The sequence below is a fragment of the Felis catus genome, chromosome B2, assembly GCF_018350175.1.
Source record: "Felis catus isolate Fca126 chromosome B2, F.catus_Fca126_mat1.0, whole genome shotgun sequence".
In the NCBI taxonomy this organism is placed as follows: Eukaryota; Metazoa; Chordata; class Mammalia; order Carnivora; family Felidae; genus Felis; species Felis catus.
Window position 1 is genome coordinate 91,314,828 of NC_058372.1, and position 18,972 is coordinate 91,333,799.

At 34.1% G+C, this 18,972-nt stretch overlaps 1 protein-coding gene across 5 annotated transcripts in view; it reads left to right on the top strand.

The window, feature by feature from the left end:
- GRIK2 (glutamate ionotropic receptor kainate type subunit 2) overlaps nucleotides 1-18,972 on the top strand; it is a 651,626-nt gene that overhangs the window by 289,747 nt on the left and 342,907 nt on the right. The gene's annotated exons all lie outside the window — the stretch shown is intronic.

Consider the following 18,972-nt stretch of genomic DNA (forward strand, 5'->3'; position numbering starts at 1 on the left):
AATGTCTGATACATTTTCATTAAATCTGTTTTCTGTAGACCAAATAATTGCTACAATTTAGGAAACAGCTAAACACCGTGGCAATCTGTACATTTCCTAAGTCATTACAACCTGCTTTTATTAAGTGTCAGCCTAAATGGAAATTTTATAAGCATAACATTCTCTATCCTGATGGGTGGAACTTTTCTATGATTATAACTTTCCATTAATTGCTTCAATAGGGGTTTAAAGTGTGTTTTTAACGTTGTAGCAAAATAAAGGTAAAAATTTGATTATTTTTTTCCTTAAAAGAAGATTTTTGTTTTTTTGAGAAAAACAACCTCGTAGAATTTGAAAATATCTCATATTCATAATAATTTTTAAAGAAATAATATAAGGGGAATATCACTCTTTTACATAAAAATGGAAATAGTTGACTTATTCTAATATTTTGGTATTAACCTAAGATATGTTTGAGAAACTTTATTGGGAGGAAAATATCTAAATAACTTTAAAATGAATATATTTTTTTCTCTAAAGTATATCCAGATTAAAAATAAAATACAACCTAAAAAAAATTACAAATATTATGCTTTATTCTCAGTTTGAAGATGTTGAATTGAACTTTTGGAACTTAACAAGACAATGTTATTTTTTAAACTAAAATATGTCCTATATTTTTAATTGTCATTTTAATCATGTACATATTTTTTCCCACATATGGTTTTTAGCTAACTTTGTCAATCTTTAACTTCACGATGGATATCTTATTGTTACTCAAAGTCATTTTTGAATGATTTTTAGGAAAAATCAATGATATTATGGCAATTTTAAGACTTTACTTAACATTTAACTCTGACTTCTAATATGCCCAAGGATTAGTGTTCTGCTATATATCAGAATCAGAAAAATTACCCAGTTTTACTTAGGTATTCTTTGTATCTCTGTATGATTCCCTATATGACTCCACATGCCATCCCCTGAAACAAAGTACTAACTTGTAAGTAACTTATTTAGACTCTTGAAAGACAGATATATACAAAGGAAGATGTATTAATTTCTTGTCATCCAGTAAGGCAAGGTCTCTTGGAGAGAATTAACCTTCAGAAGATGGAACAAAAAGGGTGTTAGGAGGAATACAGGTCTGGGTTTTTTGTTTGTTTATTTGTTTGTTTGTTTCTAGCCATAGTCCATGCCTCCTCAGTTCTGTCCTTCTGAATTGGCAGGTGATTTGGTAAGAGTGGATAAGTGACAGAATGAAAATGCACTGGCAAGAAAATGAGAAAATTAGCCTATTTAATTGAAAACTCTGCACATTGTATACAGACCACAGATTTTGAAGTCTTTAGACAAATATTCGATGCCAACACTTTTACCTTTGCTATAGTCATTTCCAGGTGGCATACTAAATAAGACAGAATCAAAAATGTTCACATATAAGAGATGATTGCCCCATCATTTATATATTTTTAGTTTCTTCAAACTACAAAGTTTTCACCAGAACACTTGAGATTTAAAAATGAAAACATTTTTTAAATGAGTGAGCTGAAGATAAATTTACTTGTGTGAGTGCTTTCTGAATAATATTTCTTATCTAAAAATGTAGACCAGTTATTTATTTTATTATATTTATACATAGAGCATGGAACAGAAACTATTTTGGAAGTAGACATGAAGTTTGCCGTTAAAATAAAGATGTCTTCCAAAATGGATGCAGATTGATTACTTTTTAAAAATTCCCCTTTGAAAAATGATAATATCTTTAAAAATCTTCTCATTATATACCATTACATAGTAGTATAAAATATAATATGTAAAATATTTTAAGTATATACAATTAATTCTTAATTTTAATAGTGCATGATTATGATAAAAATAAAACCAGTATAAGGTCTGCATAAAAATGGTATTCTTATGCCTTGCATGAGTATTATTTTTCTTTTTCATTAAAGATCATATTGTAAGCATTTTCTCATTCATTAAATGTTTAGAAAAAGAAATTAATAGGCTATTCCCACCATGAATGAAGTCAGGAAATTAAGAGGAGTCTAGTTAGAAAAGAAAAGAATTATAGCCTGGCATTATGGTGTTGGCAACATTCCCTTCAGTCAATTCATGAGATCTCAGTGTTTATATATCTCTTGTTCTTTTTTTCTCCCTATGGTACCATAAAGAAATGAGATTATCAGCAAAGTCCCTAGTACTTGGAGCAAGACCTATTATTATCAGTATCACAGTCATTTGTCAGTATGTAAGATCATAGTGCTTAGACTTTCAAATTCTTCCTTCATGTTGAGCTATAAATGGAAACAATGAATTGGATTCATAAGAATTTTTCTGGTTGAGTTAGCACCTTAACTGACCCTTGGGTCAAGTGTTTATCTGCTAAATGATTATTGAATACAAGACCATTTATCCTGTTGTTGTGGTTTCTTCTATAGTTTGGGGTCATCATAATAAAGATATTAATGTTATTAGCTCAGTAAAATTTTTATCTTCATTTGTTGCAAGCCCAACCAAGAAACCAAGTCACACAGTATATCCAAGCCCAATCTCTTCAAGGAGGATGTGAAAAAGGAAGTCCAACCCTTCACACATTAGAGTTTTTTGTTTGTTTGTTTTTAATTCATGTCACCTTTCTCACACTTCCCCCAATGTCCACACACTGCCGTCCAGTCAGTGTGCTAGACTTCTCCCCAGACATAAGCCTTTACTATAAAAACCTTTCTCTGTTGTGCATTCTTTGCTGATTATTTACATGTTTCCATGCTCCTAGGAGTATGGACGTCCCCTAAGTGGATATTACCACTGTTCTTTACTGCTGATCAGATGACACAGCTCCCAGTCTTCTGCCCAGACAGCTGCCTTTTCCACACACAGTTACCAAAGGGCAGGAATTCACTTTTTTGAACCCATCAGAGCTGATGATGGCTGTAGTTATTATTGATATATTGAATTTGCAGCAATCTCAATTCAAGACAATGAAATCAAGTAGAAATACCTCCAGGTCAGTTTAAACAGCTGTGTCCAAGACATTTTTTTCCCAATGCTGCCATCATGCCTATACTTATTAGTAATAATGGACCTGTCTTTATCCGGTAGCTTAAAAGTACCATTTGTTTCCTTATGTTGATGTGTAACATATATTCCTTGATAATATTAATTTAAAACACAAATCAGTAATGATTGTGTTGCTTGGCTACATCATTTGAATTACTATAGGGAGATTAGTATTTTGGAAATACAAACTTTGAATACCAACTGCTATCTCCATTTCCTTACCCCTCTTTTCACACCCAACAGTCATCAAACACTGTCAAACCTACTATCTCAATATCTTTCTTCACTACATTCTTCTTTCCCCCCCGTAGACCCACGTCTTAGTTAAGAACCATGTGATCTCTCCTCTGGCTGTTGCAAGTCTCCTCATTGAAGTCCCAGCCCTAACATCTCTCCCCTACATTTACCTTCTTTCTAGTGTGAACATGGCTCATGACTCCTTGTCATTTGCTAGATGAGATTTCAACCCATTTGCCAAACCTACAAGGCCCTCCATGATCTGGCTTCTGCTGCTTGTTCAGCCTCCTGTTTGCTCCCTGCTCTTTGAAGCCACCCATCTCACCACAATACAGGGTCCTCCTCATCTCACTATGGGGTGCTCCCACTATCTGAATGTTTGGCCTTTTCCTCCTTGTGCTCTAAATTTCAGATCATCTGTTACCTTTGTTTGTGATTTTTACCTGTGTGTTCCTTCATTTATGCACATTTTGTTTAAACCCCATGTTGAAATTTAGCTCTGGTATTTTTGTTTGTTTTCACATCTCTTTTCCAAAAGACTATAACTCTTTGGAGGCAAGAAGTAGGTTTCCTTATCTTTGAATGCCCTGTACTAGTTAAGCCCTTCATTCCTTAATAATGAAGGAAGGAATGGCTGACTGAATAAATGTGTGTGTTAATTTATTCTAATCACATTACAGCTGTGTTCTCATCACTAGATTCTCTCATTTTCCCAAATATGTTTTAGGGAGCTTTTTTAAAAATTTGCATAGTTACATTTTATTGTTGAGATATCTAATCATTTAGAAAATGAAATTAGGCTAATCTCACATGTTTGTTAGACAAAATTTATTAAAAGGCAAAAGCTTAGAAATACTTCTGATTAAATAGTGAAAGTTTAGTGAGTTAAAAAAGTTCTGTCCCTTCTCTTTTACCAAAGAGTGAAAATGTTTATAAGAGAGGTGAGTCTTTATGTATTTAAGTTCCAATGTCCTCCTAAAAACTATTTATTTGTAATGACAGACCATAGAGCAGAAAGTTTATAATTTCTGTCATCATTTGATTAACTTTGAAGATAAATGTGTACCAATTCACAGCAGGGAGTTAGCTTATATATGAAGGGTGCAATAGTGATCACTCTGCTACTGTACAAAGATTTACCTTTAGAAAATAGAATCACAGAGATATGAAGTATGACCAGGCAGGCATTCATTTACTTCCAGAACTACAAGCCTATCTTTGCCGCTGTCTGCTTAATCAGCTGAAGCTGTTTTCTTCGATTCAGTTGAAAAGAGAATATAAGGTTTTACCAGACAACGGATCAAACTAGCTCTTCATTTTTTAATCAATAAAGGCATTTTGAAAAATCTGACTTTATCTTGCATCCCACTAAAACACCAGAGGAATAAAAACTAGCCAAGTAATAAGTTAATTGTTTTTTTCTGTTATCAATTTTAATTGTGTGTGTGCTGTGTATTCTGGCCTTGATACCAGGCATTCAAAATTTGGTGGTGAAGACAATATGTCTGTTTACTCACAGAGCTTAGGAAATTGACAAAATCAGAAGATAGTGTCTCAATGATCACATCTCACATCTCTGTCAGTACAAAAATCGTATTCGAACTTGTTGACTTCTTCCCAATTTTGTGTGTCTTTGATTGATCTGGTTTCCTAAGTCTTCCTTCAAATTCTTGTTAAAATTCCTTGTTTTCCATGCTATTTTGTGATAGCAAAAGACAAACATAAATTTACCAGGAGTTTTCCATGACTTTTTAATAATTTGCTGAAAAATGTGTAACATTTAACAATGTTTATCAACATAACTGCTAGTTTTATTCTTGTCTTTACCACAGAAGAAATATTTAGGGGTCTATATTATAATCATTATAGCAGAAATATTTGCATAAGATATTTCAGAGTATATTATGAAATCATAAACACAACATTCATTACATTTGTATGTGATTGATTTACTGAATGGTAAAAGGACATAGAATTTGTGGCATGGATAACAGAATGGCACTATATTTCTTCATTTTAATACCTATTAATCTTCCATGATATACTAGGCTGCAAGTTAAATCTGAATATAAATAATTGAGATGACCTAACAACCCCCATTGTTTCATTAACATACAACATTCCATTTAATTGCCTTTGCTCATTGACAGATTAAGTAATCAGAATTTATCTAAAGCTGGTAAAGAGTTGGAGTTTCCATTTTAAGTAATTGTTCCTTACATGGAAAATGGCGGTTGCAATGAATCATTTCCTTCATAATCATGTTATTTTTAAAAAAAAAATTTTAACGTTTATTCATTTTTGAGAGACAGAGAGAGACAGAGTGGGGAAGGGGCAGAGAAAGAGGGAGACACAGAATCTGAAGCAGGCTCCAGGCTCCGAGCTGTCAGCACAGAGCCCGACGTGGGGCTTGAACTCACAGACCGCGAGATCATGACCTGAGCCGAAGTCGGACACTCCACCGACTGAGCCACCCAGGTGCCCCATGTTATTTTTTAGGCTAATTTTTAAACTTTTCACTTAAAAAAGTAGGGTTGAATCATGAGTTTTTTTTTTTACCCCTTCTATCCTCAAGAGCAAATTTTATCTTTAAAACACTTATCTAAAATCATGCAATACAAACTTGTATTAATACATTACTGTTCACAACTTTCCTCAGCTTCTTATTTTATATTTAATAGCTATATAGTTATATATAGGTATAATCAATCACAGATGGTGTAAGGAAAGCAAGTACAGGGCACAATATAAAGGGAATAGAGAATGGTTAAGAAAATAAGCAATGGATTCTTTTACTAGAGCAGACATTCAGGTTAGAAAGGGGCTAACAGCAAACTTGACATAGTGTTCACCATCCTGGATTAGAGGAAAATGGATTGGGAAACAATGGGAGAAAAGCTGGGATAAAATGTTTACATACCATTTAGTTAACAGACAATTATAAATGTATAACATTTAACATATAGAAATTCAGAATAAAGTCAGCATGAAATACTGGTTGAAATTATTTAAACCAGACAGGAAGAAATGGCACCGAGGCATATAAATAACAAGAAATATTATTACTCAGATACAGATTCATAATGAACTACAGAAAAGTTCTGACTAAAGAAGATTAACAGTTGCTATAAACAATAGTACCTTCTCTTCATTGGATCTATTTCTAAAATAAAAAGAGAGTGAATCTATTCTACAATGCACAAAGCATTTTTTGACTATTTGTTCACCTTAAGAATAAAATACACAGAGCGAAGCTACCTTCTGTATTTAGAAATAGGGTATGGACTGAAAGGGAGTAGACTAGTGGTGATTACTATCAAAACTATATTTTTTGTATTATTCCATTTTATTCATAATTTTAGGAATTTATTTTAGGAATTTTATTTATTATTTTTATAATTTTAGAATTTATATTAAAAACATTGAAATGCAATACCAGATAAAAGATATCTTGGCCTCACTACAGTCTTTAAATAAAATAAAGTTTAATTTTTAATTTTTTTTTTAAGTTTATTTATTTTGAAAGAGACAGAGTGCAAGCGGGAGGGTCAGAGAGAGAAGAATCTCAAGCAGGCGCCATTGTTGTCAGTACAAAGCCCATGCAGGCTTGAACTCACAAAAAAGTGAGATTTTGACCTGGCCAAAATCAAGAGTCAGACACTTAAGCCACTGAGCCACCCAGGCACCCCTATTTTTAACTTTTATTATTTATTTATTTATAATCTCTACACCTAACATGGAGCTCAAATTCAGAACCCTAATTTCAAGAGTCCCATGTTGTTCTGACTGAACTAGCCAGGCACCCCTCAATTTTAAATAATAAATATTGACATAGTTTCCATTTAAATACTTATATCAGTTTTATATAAAAACAAATAATATAAATATTATAATGTTTATTATTTATATTTATATAGATTTATATTACTTTTAGATATTGTTTTAAAAGGTAGGCCGTATCCTTATTTATCTACTAGAGAGACAATGTTAGTGGCTCCAATATTATTAGGATAATTATCATTTATAATATATGGCCTCAGTATACTAAATATGTATATTTTTGATAGATTTTTAAATTAAATATTAAGTGTTAACTATTTATAAAATATTTATGTATAAATATGTAACATTTAATTTTATATTTTATTAATTTTAGACTCAGTATGTCTGTCAAATTTTAACAAATTTTCTTTCTTTGCAACCGTGACTTATAACAAATTGCAGCTTGTTTTGTCATGCTCAATTTCAGAAGAATTATATTTAAAAATTAAGATAGCTAGAAAATGTTACAAATAAGTCAAGGATTTGTTATATAGTGAAATTTGTGATATATATAATAAACAATAATTGTAACTTATTTTTCATGTAGATAGATACAACAGTAGATATTTTCCTCTTTTTTTGTTTTTAGATAACCTACACCTGTATCTTACCAATGCAGAAATGCTCTTGCCTGTTTGAGTCCAAGAATTATCTGACTGTGTTATTAGAACTAGGAACATACACATTTATGAAGTATGAACATTAAGGGCCCTAGAATGTACAGCAGCCTAGGAAGTTTGATTCAAACAAGGACTTTGTATATAAACTTTGAAACTAGCTCCTGATACATGTTACCTTTTCTATTGACAATCTCAACTATAAAATGACCTAACTGTGAAATGTATTTAACACTTACTGCATCCTAATATTATTATTACCTCCAACAATATCATGGGGCAGTTATAATCCTCATTTTATAGATGCAGATACATAGAATGGGTAGATGATATATAAAGGAAGATCCCTGTACTATAGTCTGAAGCAAATATAAAGGAGTCCTTTAGCATCCAAAGGTAAAATTTAGGTATGATGAATTAGAAACCAGCAAAAAATATTACATTTAGTGCTTCTTCTTCAACCTTAATGTACAAATTTTCACACCAGTTTCCTTCCCAAATAAAATTAAATTAATAAATAGGGATCAGAAGTCAGCGTCTGCATCCCATTTTCAGCCATTTCTAATGCTGTTACTTCAGGCAAGTTACTTAACCTCTTTGAGCCTCACTTGTCAAATAGAAATAATCAATTTTGTGTGTTGTTCTAAAGATTGAAAGAGATAATGCATTAACATATAAAAATATTAACCTATCTAAATTTTTATAATTACGAACTATATCAATGACTCCTCCTAAACTCCTGGTGCCTTACAAATGTAGAACAAATTTTGATATGGTGTTTATAGTTTAATTAACTCAACCATGGGGGTGTCTGGCTGGCTCAGTCGGCAGAACATGCTAGTCTTGGTCTCAGGTTCGTGAGTTCAAGCCTCATGTTGGGGTAGAGATTACTTTAAAAAAATAATTCAGTCGTATTATTCCAACATCATTGTTATCTCTTGTATGCATTAATACCATAGTAGTTGGTGTGTGTGAGTGTGTGTGTGTGTGTGTGTGTGTGTGTGTGTGTGTGTGTGTGTGTATTGGATGGTTAATTGACATAGAGAACTAAGGAAGATTCATACAGAATCTACTTGGTACTTGAATCTAGTATGCTTCTTTAAAACTGGACCCAATCACAATAATTTGAAATGTGCAATTAGACTGATATATCACTATTGAACAGGTTTTAAATCTAGTTAGAAGTTTATGAAACTTCTGGTTGTGTATCATTTATTTCCTCCCTACTTTTTTAGATTAAAAAGATGGCTTGTTGGCATAGAATTAAAGGTTGGATTTTTGCTTGGCTCTTTTCTGTTAATTATCAAAGACTGTTAAATCTATTTCTACCTTCGAGTGAAAACTTTGGAATCAGAATCACCTGACTGTTAAAACTGAAATCTACCTATTTTTACTTTTGTAAACTTCTGCTACTTACCTAACATTTCTGAGCATCAAGTACCTCATCTATTTAGTGGAAATAGTAATGCCTACATCAAAATGTCACTGTGAAGATTAAATACATAACTTTTATACTGCTCAAAGACAGTATCTAGCACATAGAAAATCCTCCAAAATCGGTATCCATTCACTTCAAGGCAAATACAATTTTTGCATTTAGTGTAAGTGATATTTCTGTTCAGAGTAAACTTCATCACTCCCAAAGTCTTCTGATACCCTGTGTATACAAATACGACAAGTGTATAAGCATGCAACTATGTAAAAACTACTTTAAAAAGATCTAAGAGCAGGTAGTTGTTTACTTTGATGTGCTGGTTGAGGTTATGTGAATGAATGAACATGAATCATCACCAGCTTTACTATCAATTTGTTGATGTTAATTTCATCAGTGGTACCTAAGTAATTATACTTACACTAGAAAGACAATTTTTTAAAAAGTGTAGCCTATGCAGTTTTGTGATTTAAAGGTTTAAGAAATGGTCAAAGATCTACTCTGATGCACTAATATCCAAGATATGCTTGGCCAATACTCTTTAAATCCACATTAATAAATCAAAAGAATATTTCAGACAAAATGAAATGAAGAGTTTTAAGGTGAATTTGCCTAAAGGATATTAGGAATTCTCTTTCTTTATTATGCAGAGAGGAAATATTATGTTGATCTTTCATTTGCCTTTCTAAAAGAGTTCATAAATATTTTATTCATTAATCTTCAGAATACCCTGTGACCAAATTGAACCAGAAAAGAAAAGCGAAGTTATTAAACAGACACAGATGTTGAAATGGTACCAAATCAATCCTTCATGAAAAATTCCTATGTATTGTTAGTCATTAATTCATTCTCCAAATATTTATTGAACATCTATTATATGCAATGTGTGGCATTAGACCATATGGATGACAAATATATATATGTGTATGTATATATATGTATATCATATACATATATACATGATGAATTATCAATTTAGTAAGGAAAGTAACACACAGCCTTAAATAATAATAATAATAATAATAATAATAATAAACGTTGGCATGTAGTAAGGAATATATGTAGAAAATAGTGTCTTTAGATAGGAGTTTACCCACTTTTTGTTTAGGATGTAATCTCAACTTCACATAAAACAGGAAGAACAGTTCTCTGTCTTTGTAGTTCCCTCACTGGACATGATCAAACATCTACCATCCTGTGAGACATGGTCAGTTTGATCAGGCCAGTTGGTACTTGTAGGATGCTCCAGTCAGACACTGTTTTCCAGCTGGAGAATTCCATAGGTGCGACCAGGTTTGAAGCACTTCAGAAAGTGGTACTGGATCCTGGAGCTGCTGTCAGACTTGGCATCCTGGTATTTCTGCTGAAAATGTGGCAGTCAAATGGTCATCTCTGTGTACCCATGCTTCTGTTGCCTCTTGTGTTAGAGGCTATATTTGCCAATCGTCTCTCCATGTTCTTTCTGGTCACTCAGCATTGGGGCTAAGGCTCAAATTCATTCTCACATTGGTCTGGATCCCCACTATTCCAGCTTTCAGTTATCTAGCTTTTTAGTTTACACAACAAACATGAACCTACCCATTGTGCCCATGTGGCTGAGTCAGAAACCCCACATCAGTCCCAGCTTGTTTGCAGACCCAGCCCCTCCCCAGTGCTCTCAGGCCTTGTCTTAACTGTGCTCTCTTAGTTGGGGGCATTCTGAATTGGGGTCTTGGCTGTTTTCCTCCAAGGAGTTTCCTTAGCCCTTTTGCAAATTTATCTTCTCACCTCCCACCAACTTTCAAGCCCCTGGTGCTAAGGAGGAAAAAGTGGTCTCTGTAAAATCAAATGCATGGTTGCTACGGCCACTACAGAGTTGGTGCAGAGTTGGCATACATCTACTTAAATGAATAAATAAATAAGGTCATTTTGATGGATGTGTTCAGAACAAGAAAACTTACGCCAAGATAATTTGATATTTCTGTCTTTCAACATAATTCTGTTACTTTTACTGTTATTACTATTCCAGCATCACCATACTGGGCACATCTTCCACAGTGTTATAACAATCTAAGAATTTGTGTGATTGGAAAAGGAATTTTGGAGGAGGTAGTGCGAATAAGACTAGGTGAGATCAGCAAGGCCATGTTGGAAGAAGAGAATGGAAAGACGTTATTAAATGTTCTAGAATAGGGGAGTGCAATAAAAGTAATATTTGCCATTTACTGTGTATCTACTCTTTACTAAACATTATGCCATTTGTGGTAGCTATGTAAAGATACGCTTGCCTTATACTACCTCTGATTATCCCCCAAATGCTACATGTTTTATTTCTCACTTTATAAATGATGGAACTGGGACTCAAATATGTTTAGTATGTTGTGCAAGTACATTCAAATCAGAAGATGGAGCTGAGCTTTATGTCTAAGGCCTTTCTAATTTGATAACGTGCTCATCCTGCTCCCAGAAAGTCTCATCTGGTGACACTGTGCAGGTGCATTAGACTCACTCCAATGGAGGCAGGAAGCTGTAATCCAAGTCTACAGTAATAAGGACTGGAAGTAGAGTAGATAAGACTTAAAGGAATGATTGAACAGGAAGACTTTTTTTTGAGATGGAAAAGGAGAATAAGGAGATAAGACAGGCCTTTGAGCTTCCCAGTTTAAGTGACTGGGAAGACACTAATGCTTTTAATAAACATGCGGCCACCTGCAGGAGGTGGCTTAGAAACGGGATGGCATTGATTGCAGACTTGTAGGATCTGAGATGATGATGATACCTAAAGGGAGAGGGATCTGGCAAAAAGTTGGAAGGTGGAATATAGCTTCTCACTGCAGTAATGTCTCAGTTTCCTTTTTCAGAAACAGAGGGAAACATTCCAGAATCTATGGGTGTACGTTTATAAGTCTTCATAGAAAAGGATCTAGCTAACCTGTTTGGCCCCCTAGACTAAGTAACCCCGAAAGCCATATTGATGTCAGTTAAATTATTTCTGCATCTTTTAGTGCCTTTGTTTCTTAACGGTTGTACCCAAATAGCCTGAGACTACACCAAATGTGTCTTGGGTCTTGGGAATATGCCTTGGGAAAAGAGATGTCCATTTAAATTCTGGTGCTGTCTTTCAAGGAAAATATTACTCCTGCTAAATGTTGCCTTTAAAAATCAACTTCTCGGACTCCATTCTCAGGCTTTAAATATTTATTCCTCTCTCCAAGTCCTTTAACTTTATCAAAGGGAAATTAATAAGTGAAATACCTTTAAAGACAGTGGAATATCTTTAAAATATGAACTTCTCTAGCTCCTAAGGAAGGTGCACATAAATTTAACTGACAAAAATCATGCATAGTTTTCTAGATTTGAGAGTCTGCTAGACTACAATTTCATTTTAAGTAAATTTGAAATAATCAACATCACAATAAAGTAAATATGGATGTTATTCATTTCATCACTTTTAAAAGTGTCAAATATTTTGAATAATATTATTTAACTGTTATTATATGGACGATACATACTGTAGAAAATTTGTAAACTAAAAAAAATTATGGAGGAAAATTAAAATTTTCTATTTATTAACATAACAAGACAAGAGAATGACAACTAACATTTTAGGACCAATAGAACCTCTCTCGTGGGGTGCCTGGCTGGTTCAGTCAGCTAAGTGCCAGACTCTCAGTTTCAGCTCAGGTCATGATCTCCAGGTTTGTGGGGTTTGAGCCCGCTTCCCGTCCACAACCACAGCACAGGGGCTTGGGGTTCTCTCTCCCTCTGTCTTAGCCCCTCCCCCACTGCTCATGCTCTCTCTACTCTCTCTGTCTCTCTCAGAGTAAATGAATAAACTTAAAAAAAAAGGAAACAAACTAATTGATTAGTTAAAACAAACTAATTAATATCAGCAACCAGAAAATTCACTGCTAGCAGCCTAGTTTATCATGTTTCTGTATTTTTTTCTCACACTTGTGTATTCTTAAAAAAGGTAACTGATGTTTCTTCCAAAACAAGTTTATGCTTGTTGTACTTATTAATGACAGAATTCAATTAAAAATTACATCAAATCATGAAATACAAGGGTAAAATAGAATTGTTTCTGTGAAAACTTTGATTGTATTGAAAAACTTGGCAAATGCAAGCCATCTAACATTTTTTTTTATATATTAGTGTGAGCAAGACAGCTCTAAAAGGTGGATTCTGCATACAGTTTTTTTTTTTTTTGCAGGTCCTTTATTCTTCTTTCAACTGAAAGAAACCAAAGCTGAAAATCATGGCTAATCCATTATGTTTGGGGCTTATGCAAAACAGGAGAGGGATTCTAATCAGCAGACCCATGAAAAGGGTCTTGGCTCTACATTAATATATTTAAGGATAAATTTAGAGTTAGATGTTTTACTTTACAACTTTTAAAGTATATATGCTTTAATCAACCATCTTAATTAACTGGCCAAATGTTAGCTTTGGTTGCTTTAGAAAAGAGGTCATCCATGCATTTATTTCTATTAATTTTTTGAGCCCTTGTACATATTTCACTAGAAATAGGATCATAGATGTGCAGTTTGCATGAGGTTTTCTTAAAGTCAAGCTAACATTTTTAAAAATCTGCTTTGTCTTAGGCACTGTTCTTGGCATACAGAGATAGTGGTAAACAGGGTAAAGATGAAGTTTACCTTCTCTTTGGTAAATAGAGGGATAAGTTAAAGAAAATTAGTTAGAATAAGAAGATAGAGAATGATTAGGGTTAGGGAATGCTTGCTAGCTAGAGTATTGCCAGGAGATGATGTGTGGGATAGGACCAAATCATAAGAAATAGGGAGCCATGCAAAGACTTATCAGGAGAACATCAAGGCAGAAGGAACAAGTGCAAACTCCTTAAAAGGGAAATAGCCAAGTTGAGTCTGTCAGTGTGCTGAATAATTTGGAGTAAGAGGAAAAATGATAGAAGATCAGAGAAGTGGGGGTGTCTGGGTGGCTCAGTCAGTTAAGCATCTGACTCTTGATTTCAGCTCAGGTCTTGATCTCACCATTTTGAGTTCAAGCTCAGTATTGGGCTCTGCACTGGACATGAAGCCTACTTTCAAAAAAAAATCAGAAGATCAGGGAAATGGTCATGAGATATGTGGTTTAGGTCGTTGAAGGACATATAAATTTGGATTTTGATCTAAATGCAATGGAAGCCCTGGAGGGCTCTTATAAATGAGTGTAGGACTTAACTGGTTACTTGTTAGAACATTTTCTTTTAATGTCCATCTCTTTTTATAATAGAACAATAATACTTTGAAGTAGTAGAAAAATCTTTATGAACAGCTTACATATGTTTCAAGTGGTGACAAATTGAAGGAAACATACATTTGTTAAATGTATCAAATTGTGTGAAAAATAGAACCAATGACAGTTAATGCAAGAATTCACTGTTTTAATATGCTACCAATGTAAGACAGTGATCATTTATAATTGCCAACAAATGACAAAGTTAAATGTGGTAAAAAAAATACTTTGCATAGCAAATTAATTTCTCCATCTGCTTTGATGCTCTTTAAGTATTAAATATTGAACATACAGTTCTTTAAACAACATTGTTTCTGTGTCTTTAATGAGTGATTTAAAATAAATTCTTTAAGAAGTGCAATAATACAGAATATATAAACAGTGTTAGGAAATATATAAGGAGACATGCAGAATTCCAACCTTCTTGCCAGTATTGTATTCAATATTTTGCCTTCATCAACATGTACCCACAGGAACACAGCTGGACAGAATATCTTTCTGTGATCGTTAGTAGCTCTGTATTGCCCCATAAATGGCTCGGTTATGAGTCAGTGAATGTGCTTCAGGCTTTGATTTTTGTGTTCAAAGATGAACACCATGAGGACACCACCCAGAGAGAGATTTATCATGTTTTGTTTCAGATATCTTGTAGTAAAAGCTGAATTTTCTTGTCTTTGTTCTATGCATATCATAATTTTAAAATTATAAGCCATTTTTAATATGTTAGAGAATATTAACCAGAATGAGATAAAATTAAAGTAGGTTTCCTCACCTCTTAAAAAATGTAATAACACCCCTTATAGACATGCCTATTGGCATATTTATTATTCACAATTTTTATTTTCTCATATTGTGTAGTTGCAAACATCTTTCTATCCTATGCAGTACAGTAATTAGCTTTAAAATTTATACTTAAGGATATATCAAATATAGTGTCTGTTTTGGTCCTCCATGTAGTAAATCCAAAAATGAGGTTAGATGTACGACAAATTTATTGGCAGATGTGCCTGTGAAGGGTAAAGAGGAAGGAGGTTAGAATATGTACTTCTTTAGTACAAGATGCAGGTCTGAAATCTGTGAAAAGAGAGAGGGAAGTTAACATTGGATAGGAAGAGCCTTAGACTGCACTGCAGAAATTCTTAGCTATGATTCCTTAAGCCAGAGCTTCCCATGAAAGAAATTTTGTATTGGGGGAACTGACCTTGTTCTGGCAAACCTACCAAGTTGTCACTGCCTAGGCCAGCCTGACAGAAGTATGGTCTGGTGAACACAGTGGTGTAATGAAGTTACAGAAGCTGGAGGCTATTAATCCGTTAAATCCTCTGTAGCTGTTTGCCTTGAAGGAAGATTCAATGAGCAGGGCTTCTCCATGGCCATCACGCATACAAATTTTGGGACTTTTAGTAGAGTTATTATCAAGGGGATATAGATTTTTCTTTCTTAGTTTCCTTGGTTTATAATGTTCACCCTTAACTTACCAGGTGCTATAAGTGATATCAGGTGAAAGAAAGAAGAGGGACTGTATGGTTGCATCATGGGTTCTGGATTAAAAACAACAAAAAAAATGGGGTGCCTGAGTGGGCTCAGTTGGTTAAGTGACTGACTCTTGATTTTGATTCAGGTCATGATCTCATGGTTCAGGAGATTGAGCCCTGCAACGGGCTCTGCGCTGACAGCATGGAGCTGCTTGGGATTCTCTCTCTCTCTTTCTTTCTCTCTCTCTGCCCCTTCCCTGCTCATGTACTCTAAACAAACAAACAAACAAACAAACAAACAAACTTAAATAAACTTTAAATAAATAAAAACAACAAAAAACAGCAAACCAGTTTTCATTTGACACGTAATACTATTAAGAAGCTAATTCAAAATTGTAAGAGAGTTATTATAGTTCAATGAGGAATGCATAGCAGTGTTCAATAAAACAGGGAAAAAAACTTGGAAGTAAGCATGGAAAAACCTATAGTCAGGAAACAATCACATAGATTTAATAATGGAGTTAATTAAGAATAGTCATATAACCTACACATGCATTATGTATTTTTTTAAAATTGTGATAGTGTACTTCCACTGAAACTAATACTCTACAGCAGAGAGTGAATAGGAGTTCCCACTCAGTGAGCTCTGAAGGGTGCTCAACTTACCTTATTAATTAATGAATCATAATTTAGTACTTGATTACAAAGTCTTTAATTCACAAAATTAATTTCAAAGATCATTGCATTTTTCAGTATTTATAGATGATAATTTATTAAGGTTATTTTAAAATTATCATTGTATAGTAATATAGCTTAAAACTCAATAATAGATTATAGTGAGTGTTGATCACATGTCAGGCATTGTCCTAGGTAATGCTGATACATGGGACAAGCAAGTCAGGTGTTCTTTCTTTGTTGGATGGTTAGTTAAATTTCATTCACTCACCTCTTAAGCAGACCTACCTACCCATTTTTTACTTTGTTTTATAAAAGGATTTAAGCAAGTGTTCTCCAAGCAGTATAGAAAAATGTTCTAAAATTGAAGAAAGGAAATTTCCATTAAGTAAATAGGTAGCTTAGCTCAGGTGTCATCCTCCCAGCTGAATAACTGGGCTTCACAAGGTCTAAGTATTTAAGCTGACGGCTCTGGCGGTAACTGGATTGTGGGTTTAAAACCTTAGGTTTGTGATTTCTGGCTAGCCTCTTATCTCTTAGCTTCAGGTTTTGGCACAGACCTAGGATGGCAGAGAATCATCTGCTATTTCTATGGGACAGAAGGCAGAGAATTCTTGCCATTAATGTTCAGCCTTGCTTTCATAGGTGGTTTGTCCATGCTGCTGAAATAAGCAAGAGTTGGTCCTGGATGGGAAAGAGCTTCTTGACAGTATCAGTGCAGAGATGATCTGGGTTTTCCCTTAGCCTCTGGGGATTCTTTCATGAGAGGCAACAATTCGTACAAAACATTCATCAATGCCACTGTCCGAGATAGTTGGTCTTACATTGATTTGATTGGGATGACATTTACTATGTTTTAAGTAAAAGAAGAGCCCACCCATGAATCCTCATTGTGAAGTCTTTTCAAATAGAAAGCATTTAAAATGTCATCTCCGGGGATGACAAGCTAGTTGTAGAGTGTGAGAGGCAGAAATGGTGAAAGGGGAGAGCAGGGTTTTTGTAGTCACCTGCAGACCTGCATCCTAGTCCTGGTGTCGCTGCTTACTTGCTATGTATGTGTCTTTGGAGAGGTGACTTGAACCTCTGTTTTCTCATCAATTAGATGGGCTTATAAAGTTATATCACAAAAAGTGACTGTGAGGATCAAATGAGGCCACATTTATGCACGTGTTTTCGAAATGCCTACTGCTAAACATATGTAAAATAATTTCATATGTAGTGTCTTAGTTTGAATCAAGTGATTAGATTTTGTGACCTAAATTATTTCTTTTTTTTAATAAACCTTTGAGTTATATTTAATTTACATATTAGAAACAAAATTAAAACTTGGATAAATAAAAAAAATTGTTTGATTGTAGCTGGCTCCGGCAAAAAAGTACTGTCGTGGAGGGTTGTCATAGTCCCTGCTGTGGCTCACTCAGTTTCCTAATCCTAGGGATTCCTTACTTCCCACGTGGGCTCATTGTAAACCTGAGGTCTATGTGTTCCAAAGGAGACAAACTGATAACTAATAATCTTGATAAATTATCTTTGCAACGTTGATATTTGGAAAACTATAAGATATAAATCTGCTTTGATACACCTTTTTTTCAACTAGGGCTCACTCTGTACACTGCTTGAAAATTGATAGGTAATTTGACAGCTGAGTTGATCCTTCAAAGCAGTTGTCATGACACTTCACCTTCTCTTCCTAATGTTAAGCCAGGAAGAAAAGAAATGAGTCAGAGCCATCACAGATGTAGATACACTTCAGCTGTGTTTGTGAGAGTGAGCACTCAGGTTAGTTGTGAATGGGAAGATAATTTAAAAAGTCCCTGATTATATGGTACTTATAACTAACAATTACCAAGACTCTACCAATTACCAATTACCAATTACCAATGATGATCATTAAGATTTTCTATATCTATTTCCCTAACCTACAAAGCAAAATGAAACATTGGTAAACCAATAATTTATATATTTTAGGAATCTTGCTGCTTTCTTTATGTTATTTCTCCCTTTTTGTTATATAAGTAAATTATCAGTGTCTGGCGTTCAGCTCAGAATATTTCAGGAGAATATTTCTTCTCTCAGGAGATGATTTATGGTGATGAAATATTCAAGAACTACTACTGTTTTGCCTCTACATCTATTTTGGTGGGCCCCCTCTTGTGTTCAGCGTTCATCCTGGGTATCCCACTTCCTAAGGGAAGTGAATGTCATGGAATGTCCATGTAATTTATTGCAGACACACTCCCACCCCCCCACCCCCCAGAAACTGTGCTGTCACCTGCTTTAATATCCTCACAGTCTTTATTTCTATTTATGCATCAACTGTCTAATGCTCTTCTTCCAATGTAAGATCCACAAAAGCAGAGACCTTGCCTGGCATGGTTATCACTATAGCTCCTGCCTCTAGAACAGACTCATTTACCAAATGAATAAATGAATGAACTTC